This window comes from Excalfactoria chinensis, chromosome 6 (genome assembly GCF_039878825.1).
Source record: "Excalfactoria chinensis isolate bCotChi1 chromosome 6, bCotChi1.hap2, whole genome shotgun sequence".
NCBI classification, from domain to species: Eukaryota; Metazoa; Chordata; class Aves; order Galliformes; family Phasianidae; genus Excalfactoria; species Excalfactoria chinensis.
The window spans coordinates 18,330,687-18,339,980 of record NC_092830.1 but is presented as its reverse complement, the minus strand read 5'-3'; the positions used below and the strand labels follow the sequence as shown (position 1 = coordinate 18,339,980).

Below are 9,294 nucleotides of genomic sequence, written 5' to 3'. Positions count from 1 at the left end.
GTGTATAACTAAATGCATGTATACATTTGTATGGTACATAGTATGGTTAATTAATAGTGTTTAAATAGCGCAGTGGTGCTCTGTTGTGGGCAGTAATGTATATCCCCATACAGAAGCCAAGAAGCATGCCGTTTGTATTTAGCTGGGTAGACTTAGTTACATGGATTAATCTTTCAGATGGAGTTGCAGCACACAGGGCTGTAAAAAGAAAACTCCAAGTGAAAAAGATAAAAATAATAATAAAAAAGAAGAAGAAAAGCTGTTTAAATCCAGAACAAATATGAAGTAGAAGGTCAGGGATGCATGGAAGGTGCCAAACCCAGGGCAGGTAAGACAAGAAGAGGAGGTAAGCAAAACTAAAGGATACATGCATGAGGCCAGTCAGCGGGGACATGCCTGGGGTGGCTGCAGAGGCTGAGAAGAAACTCACTGCACTCTTATGGTGAATATTCTCCCCAAAGTCACTTCTCTCTTGTGCCAGGGAAGGCAATTCCAGGTGAGTGTACTCACACATGAGGGTATGTGTGGTAATAATAGAAAGACAACCTGGCTTTGTTAAAGGCTGAGAAAGTTTTGCCACTGAGTTTGCTGGGGGTCAAGACTTCACTCTCTAGCAGCTCCAAAGATCCATGGAGATCTGTTGCTATACCAACATGGACAACCATACAATTGTTCCTAACTATGCTACAACCTCACCGATCGTAATGGAACTCCACCAGTGATTAAAGCCCTTGAAGAAAAAATCTTACTTATGGCAGTAGTTGAATGCACAAAAATATTTTTGCTGATTTCAGACAACTGTTCCAACTCCAATTTCACTTTCTTTTCTGTACAGTGATGAGTCTGGTCTGCATATGACTAGACTTCATTTAAGTCTTACTATAGATTGCTATACATATAGCAATCTTCAGATTTCCATTTTTGAGAATTGAGTTTAACTCAGACCACACTCTCCCCTTAGCTTCTTGTGATTCAAAAATAGCCACTGTACGTGAGGTTTTGGAAACATCCTAAGGACAGTTGGAAGTAAGGATATGGTTACTGTGTGTACTTAATACAGATGTGCAACCAAATGTATTTTCTAAAGGAGGAGGGAAAAAACCATTAAGGGTGTTTATGCTGTAATTAAAGCAAGGAAATTAACAGAACAGGGTGAACTGACCCATAGAACTTCCTTCTAAAAGCAGATGGGGGTGTCTTTGAGTTTAGAGAGTATTATCTATTTTTATTTTTAGTGATAGGGACATTTTTTTAAGAGATATGATGGGTATATTTGATGTGTAGGCATCCAGAGACTTGTTACTGTCTAGGGGCACTAGCTGTCATTGTACCTGATTAGTTCTATGGAGTATGTGGGAGAGCAGATGCCCCAAAGTTTTGCAGTAGTAGACATGCTCAAGTTTTATTTGCTTCATTTGCTTATTTGAATTGAATTGCTTACTCTGACTTCCTTGACAGGCTTATAACTTTTCACTGGTAATTTTCAATGCAGCTTCAGTTTTAAATTGGAATTATTGTGTTTCCACACAAGAAAAGAAAGATATTTCTTATCTAGATCACAAAGCAAAAGGCGCCCAACATACTAGACATTCTTGGTTAGCTCCAAAGTGTTTCTGGCACGTATGGTTTGTCTGTGCAACACACATTGTTTCAGACCACTGATTGTTCTTCAGACTGAACTGCCCTAAATTCACATGTTGCAATTCTTTTGGAATAGTATTCCTGCTTCTTGGGAAAGAGTAAAATTGACAGTGACAGCCGATCTAACTTCATTGGAGAGTGATTAATCCATAAAGCAGTTCATGTGCTTTACGTGGTATTAGATGCACCTGTAAATGTCAAGATCCATAGGACTTTATCTTCAAACAAAAGATTCTTGAATATATTAAAACCCGGGACTCGATACCTAAGGATATATTGTCCTCTGAAGTCGATTTTTATAAAAAGAATCAAGAAGAACGAATACATACATTTAAAACAGGCTTTTATGGGTGGTTATTTTTTTGTCCTGTGCTGTTCTTCAGTGCACTCATCATTTACAAAATGGCCAAACAGACTGTCAGGTTTCTCCAGTGTTTTGATTCCTGAGCTGGGATGCGCCATGCCAAGTTTCAGTGTCAAGAGATTATTTTCCTCTCTCACCACTAACCCAGTTGTAAATTTCCCAGAAAAAAATAAGAAAAATTACCAAGAAGTGTGTAATGGCCATGTTGACACCACATTCAGCATACCGTTGCTACAAATTATGCTGTAATGATTTACATTGTTTCCAATAATTTTAAAACCATTTTCAATCACAGCCAAATCCTGCATAATACATGAACTTTGAAGGGTTTTCCAATAAATATTTAGTTACTACACATCGCGGTTCACTGTTCTACATTTAAAAGGCTGCATCTGGCCATTAAAAGACCAGATCTTCAGTCAACAGGTACGGTATCACAGCTATGAGCTGCAAAAACATTTTCACCTGGTGATGTCTGTAAGTAGGTCATTCAATTTTACAGCGCTCTGAAACATCACCAAGGAGCTTCCTTATTCAGTATCCACAGGAACTGACTGAGAAAGTTGCACTAAACCTAAATGGCTAATATATTATTATGGAAACATTTTTTTTCCCCGTTACTGGTCTACGTGCAATACATGATCTAGGAAAGACCTCGCTGATTTATTGTAGGAGGTCATTTGCTGCCCACTCTAATTTCTTTTTCTTTTATTTTTTTTTTCCCTCTGTGTGCACAATAATTATTATTATTATTTTTATATTTTCCTTTTCAGGACCAGACGTTATTGGATATAAAGCTTGGCAGAGAGGCACCCAAGCACAAGGCAAAGGATGCCAGGGGGACCTCAGGAATGGGGCTTAGGGTTGGCACTAGCTGGAGGAGCTGCCCAGGTGGGCAGGACCGCGCACTCCTCCATTCCCTGGTAGCACAGCCCATGATGTCTGGTCACTTGAACAAGAAGAGGTGTTTGCGAACCATGACTGACAAAACCACCTCGGGGATTAAAACTTTAACGCGTTGGTTGCGCGGCCTTTGGCAGCATGGCACCAGGGCTGCACGGCCTTCCCACCCCACTCGCCCCTACTTCAGCCCAACGGTGGTCGCGGGGCCGCGCCTCCCCCAAACTTTATTGCCTCCTTTTCCCCCTTGCTCTCGCTCTCTCTCTCTTTTTTTTTTTTTTTTTCCTTTTTTTTTTTTTTTTTGAGGGAAAAAGGTGGGGGGAGCTCTCAATTTCCCACTTGCCAACAGCAGATAAAAAAGTGGGGAGGGACCTCTTCTGTCACAGCCTATGTAGATTAACCTTTCAATTAGCTGTTATCAGGTCCTGTGTCTCAGCACCGGCGCTCGCGATCCGCGCCCGCCCGCACCGGGAGGCCGGGGCTCGGCGTTAATTCCTCGGCGCTAATTGCCGGCGCGGCTCCCCTCCCCCGCCGGAGCCGATCCGGCCGTCCACCTTTAGCGCCGGGAGTGCGAAGAGGCGCCCGCCGAGGAGGAGGGGAGGCACAAGGTATTCTCTCGGTTATTCGTCTGCTTTTTTGCCCCCTCTCGCCAAGAGGCTCGCGGAAGGTAACCGGTGCCATCCATCCTTCAGCCGGGGGATTCCCTCCACCTCCTCCCGGCTTCGTCCGGGGCTCTTCGGCGTGCGTTTGGGGAAGGGGGTGGGGGAGGCCGTGTTGTTGTTGTGTTCTGGCTCTGGTTGCGGCCAGGAGAGAGAGCGAGCGAGCGAGAGACGGAGCGGGAGCGGGCGAGCGAGAGAGAGAGAGGAGCCGCGATCGCGTTTCAGGGGCAGCACATTCCGCAGGAACCGCTCTGCAGACGCGCACACGGGCGGAGAAAGGAGGTCACGGCCGGCGGAGGGACCCGCAGCCGAGGTCAGATTGCCCGGAGTTACGCGGGTAGCGGAGAGCGTGCGGCGGGGCTGGTTCGGCGCTGGGTGCCGGGCTGCGATTTGCCGTCCGCAGCCTTCAGTCCGTCGCGCAGTGCAGAGGACTTGTCACAGCACGGGCACTTTTTTTTTTTTTCCTCTTTTTTTTTTTCCCTTCCCCCCCTTTTGCACCGGAGGCTGATGCACGTGTTTGCACACACTCGCGCTCGGTAAACGCGTTGCACCGCGGTGCGCTTTGCAGGCGCGGGGAGCGGCGGCAGGAGGCGATGGCCGGGCTGATGGGGCGGGGGGGAGGCAGCGGATGGCCGAGGTTTGGCGCTGCGCGCTCCCACCCCGCCTCGCCGAGGCGGCGATTGTTCCCTCGCAGGCGGGGGGCGACGGAGGAGTCCCTGCGCTTCGCATGGCGAAACTTGCAGGGAGCTGCGTGCGGCGGTACGGCCGGGAGTCATTGTCGTCGTCCCCGCTTCCACCCCTCCTCCTTTTCCCTCCCTCCCTTCGCGGTGCGGGGTGTGTGCGCGCGATAAGCGGCTGCCAGCGCCAGGCGCCTCGGGAGGGCCGTGCTGGGAGCGCGCCGCTCCATCCCGCCCGCCCGGACGAGCGGCGGCATCTGAAGCGCGCGCGTGACGCTCGAGATTTAAGGCCGCTCGATCGTGTGTGTCGCGCGCCCGCCCGCCCTCCTGGGCTGCCCGAGGCGGCCGCCGCCGGTGTCTGTTCCTGGCGCTCGCCCTCCCGAACAAACTTCGGCGGCGGGAGCGGGTGGGGCGGCGGCGGGTGGGGGAGGGTAGCGAAGCTGCGGGAGCCAGACGGACGGCGCGGGCAGCCAACGGGAGGGCGGGACCGCCGGCACTCGCTCCTCCGCCGGCAGCCGGAGACCAATCGCCGGCGTCCGAGGCCCCAGCAATGAGGCGGGTCGGGCTGCGGGGGGCGGGGGGCCGCGCGGCTGTGTGGCGGCTTCGGCGGCCAATGACGGATCCCGGCACCGCCCTTCGCGGCGGGGAGGCGGGGCCGCGCGTGGAGGGAAGGGGCGTGTCTCGTGATTGACACGCCCCGCCTTCCAATGGGGGAGGCGGGCCGGTTGCCGGGCGGAACGGGGCCCGGTGTGGGCGTTTGATGGACGCGAGTGCGCAGCCTATGAGAGCGGAGCGGCGTGCGCAGGGCGACCCAATGGCGGGCGTCGGCGGGCGGGGCGTGGGTGTAGGTAAGGTTTTAATGGGACTCCATTGGGCTGTAATCAGTGTCATGTCGGATTCACGTTAAGTACAACAGGGCGAAACAAAATGGCGGCGTAGGTGAGGCGAGGCGAGCCGCGGCGGTAGGGGGAGTAGCGGCGGCTGCCGGCAGGGGGGCAGCGCGGCAGCGGGGGCAGCCGCTTCGGCGCAGCGCGGCGGCGGGAGCGGGGGACGAGCAGCCGGCAGCAGGGGGAGCCGCTGCGGCGCCTGGAGGAGGCTCCTCCCCCCGCGCCCCGGCCCCGCGAGGTGAGTGGTACCGGGGGGCGCAGCCTGACGGGCGCGGCGCGGCCCGGGCCCCGCGGGGGGGAAGCAGGTGCGCGCTGCCGGCGGGCGCGGCTCCGGGCCGCGGGGTGCAGCTTGCGGGCCGGGTGCTGCTGTGGGGATGCATGTCCCCCGGTAGGGCTCGGCCCCTGACGGGCAGAGCGGCGGCCGGGGCTGCACGCTGGGGAGGGGAGCCGCCGCGTCTTAAAGTGCTCAGAACTTCCCCGATAGAGGATGGGAGGAGTGAACCTGGGTGATGCAGCTGGTGCTGTTTGCTCTGGCGGTGCTGGTTGCTGTCGTGTTGCTAGCTGCTTCCTAACATGTGATCCTAAATGGGCTTGTGGGGCTCACGGGGTGCGAGCGCTGCCTCGGGTCCTGGCTCACGTGTGCTGCTCTCGCTGCCCCCGGCTCTGCTGGGTTAGTTCTGGAGGCGCTGTCACGTCCCTTCATCTGGCTGTGCTTAAAGCATGTGCAGGCGTCAGTCCCCTTCCTTGTTAGACAGTACGTGTCGTACTGAGAATAATACAGTAGATGGCTTCATGATGGGCATAATGCTACAAGAATCATGTGCGGATAGTCCTTGTCAGGATCTCCTTTCTCTCTGCATCTTGTTTAGATACCAGTGTTTTGTTGGGGAAACAAATACCTTGCCTCTTGCATCGTTAGTTGGGATGGAAGTGGTAGGATGGAGCTGATTAGCTGTATCATTTTAAATAGTTTGCGGGAGGGGGGGAGGGAAAGAGAGCTCTCTGGATGCAATGGCAGTCTCCTTCCTTCTCTGCTGCAATCCTTACCTGACCCTGATGCTGCAGCAGAGAGCTGGCCTGCTGCTGCTGCTCCTGGCACGTGTGGAGCAGGCAGGAGGGGCGGAATGAAATTGTACCTCTCAGGTCACCAGCAGGTTGCACAAGTTGTTGTTCTTTTGTGTTTTTATTGCTGTTTTTTTTTTCTCTCCCGGTCTTTTCTTGGTAGCTGTGTTAATCTCCGTTTTAAAAAGTTCACCTGCATTTACATCTAAGACAGCTGCTGTGGATTTGTCAGCAATACCTCCAAAAAAGACTTGACAGGATGCTTTACAAAATACTTCTAGATACCTGTGTATATCTGTGTAGGAACTTGTTATGTTTCTTGCCTCAGAACAAAACTGAACTATATATTTTTCAATGCTCTTCTTTCTTACTAGGCAGCTTGTTTTTAAAATCTAGATCTCTGGGAAATATTGCCAGATACTCATTCAGTCTAAAAAAGACCTCATCACAAGATTAAGGATTACTGATGACACTTAGGAGTGACAGGTTCAGTCATTGCGTTCTTTAATTAGAACCAGCTGTACAATAGCTGTGCGTTTTATTAAGGACGTTCTTGCGTTCGTTCTAAATCCCTAGCTGCAATTTTGCAACTTCTTTGTATTTATCTGATAATTTATGACTTAAGTAGAGGGACAAGCCTTGACTAGAGATGGCTTTTCCTGCTTTTAGAAGTAATGTATTGCACACACCTCCTCCCCAGTGCCTGCGTTCTGCAGCTCTTCAACCAGATTTGTTAACAGATGTGTTTGGTAGTATAACGTAATCAAAAGTTTCTGAGATGTTACCGCTTTCAGGATAAAATACTACAGAGCGGAGAAGCTGAAACGTGACATATGACATAGAGCTTAATGATTGCTGCAGTAAAACTGAAAGTGGTCCTGTGCATTATGATCTGCAGAACTCAATATGTGATTGGATGGATGCTGCTGAGGGCTTGATTGGAGGTTGTTTAATTATAAAACAAGGTAAATGAATAATAGACACGTGTACTTGCTGCTAGTTTTTAATCTCTCTTGAAAAATTGACATTTCCTCAAGATCTCTGGACAGTACATTTTTAAACTTAGAGTTTTTAAGTTGCCTATGTTCTCTTTCTGCTCAATATGAAAAACTCGTTTCTAAAGCAGATTGTCCTCTATTCAAACGTTCTGAGTGAGTGCATATGTATACATCTATAGATGGTTAATCTTGGATCAATAACTGCCCCAGCAGATCCTGGTTTGTGAAAGACCTCTTTATCTTCAAGCTCTGGGGTCACCGAGCTGGATTATGTTGCTGGCAGAGATGTTTGTTATTAAGAGGTTGTTCAGAATCTTAAACATGGTAGACCTTGTCATATCACTTGTGGAGGTCAGGGAACTACACCTCAAGAACAAATGCAATCAGAGTGGCAGAGTAACTGAAACCTGAAACTGTTGGTTGTGGGAAAACAAATCCAAAGTTGGATTGGGTGAATGTTACGTGGTTTCCTAAAGCAGAACAACTTGGTTCCTGATGGAAGGAGTGAATGTGAAATATCTGGACTTTTCTCTTGAAATACCCTGCCTTATGCATTGGAAACTCTGTGCTCATGCTGATAGACTCGACTAGTGCTGATTTAGTAGGCGCTAGCACGCAGGAGGCTGCTTTACACATGGGGAATTTTAACTAAATAAGTAAAACTGTAGTTCTGAATGTATATTGCAGTGAAATTCCCATACCAAGCAGTAGGCTTTACATGAAGCTATAGGCTTATGCTCACCTTTTGCCACAGTCACTGGCCAATAAAAATTCCTGTAAACCACAAGCTGCAGCATTTATACTGAAATGTTCATTGGTGTCCAGGCACCTGGAACAGACCCTGCTCTGTGTGTTCTTGAATTTAATGGAAGTGATGTGGTTGCTTGTATGAAATGCAATATCACAGTGCTGCAGTAGGTTTCAAAGTGAGAAAAGTATGTCTGACTCAGCAAATGCAGCACTTTTCAGCACTTAATTGAGTGCTGCCCATCTTCCGTGAAGACTCCTGGTAGAATGGCCTAATTAAACCACTCCTGAACTGACAGCCAACTTTCTAGGAAACAACAGTGTTACGTGCAGCTACAAAGACCTTCCAGATTGAAGGGCGAAGCATACGAGGTCTCACTTTGAGCAAGTGTCCACTCCTCCAAATACGGAGTTTTTCTTTGTTTACTGTATTACTGTATTTTCAGTGTCAGATTTGTCAGTTGATAAAATTCATAATACTTTGGAAACTGTTAAGTTCCTGTATTTGTTTGCATTTTGAAGCTACAGAGTTATTTTGGAATCATGAGAAACTGGTCAATCTGAGCAATGCTGTCAGAGAGGATGGAATTAAAATGCATGTTACAGATTAAATTGTTTTATTACAGATACTTGAAAAATACATAACTGTTACCAAATATAGCTCACGTGAGTAGAGACTGGAAGCAAGCAGCATCGTCTGCCTGTGTAGTGGGGTTCAGTATGAGAGCCAGTTAATTCTTCAGGCCTCGAATTTGTGTCAGGAATGTGTCTTCATCCTGGCAGTCAGTTAAACTCTTCTGAGTCTGGAAATGCTTATGCTGCAGTCAAACCTTAAGGATGACAAATTCATTAAATGAATCGATTATTGTTTTTACTATTGGAGTGCAGAAGAGTTTCACGTTCACCAATAACCATCAGTTCCTTTGTTATGAATTTTGTTGCGTAGATGATAATAATAACTTGTGAAATGTGACCAGTAGCTTGTGTTTAAAGAGGCTCTTGAGAGGTTCGAGGGAGAGCAGCTATATAAGGCCAGAATTGTTGGGTTTTTTTTCCTGTACTTGTTTTCTTCACTGCTACAGTGGAATCTTTTAAAACAGTATTACTGTATCAATTCATTTTTTCCCCAGCTTATAATTCACTCAAGTTTTAAACATGATTGAAATGCAAGATGACTTGAATAAATGAATATAAATGAGTGCCAAGAGTTATGTAATCATAGATATTACTGCTTGTTATGGGCTGTTTGCCATAGCTTAAGAAATGTAGTTTCAGGTTGCTTGAGTTTTGAATTTTGCTGAGAGACTGCTGGATCTTCTGTCCACTCATATTTAGTCATCAGATGACCACTGTGTTATT

The 9,294-nt window shown here is 48.4% G+C and overlaps 1 protein-coding gene across 4 annotated transcripts in view; it reads left to right on the top strand.

Moving 5' to 3' along the window:
* Positions 1–3,352: 3,352 nt before the first annotated feature.
* The window catches only part of KAT6B (lysine acetyltransferase 6B), an 89,087-nt gene continuing 83,145 nt past the window's right edge, over positions 3,353–9,294 (top strand). For 2 of the 4 annotated variants that reach the window (XM_072339879.1, XM_072339878.1), the window contains exon 1: positions 3,679–3,877. The gene's annotated coding sequence lies outside the window, so the exon portion shown is untranslated. Of the gene's footprint in view, positions 3,514–3,678; positions 3,878–5,128; positions 5,181–9,294 lie in introns of those variants that run through there. The other 2 variants (XM_072339880.1, XM_072339881.1) reach the window with 2 other exon arrangements.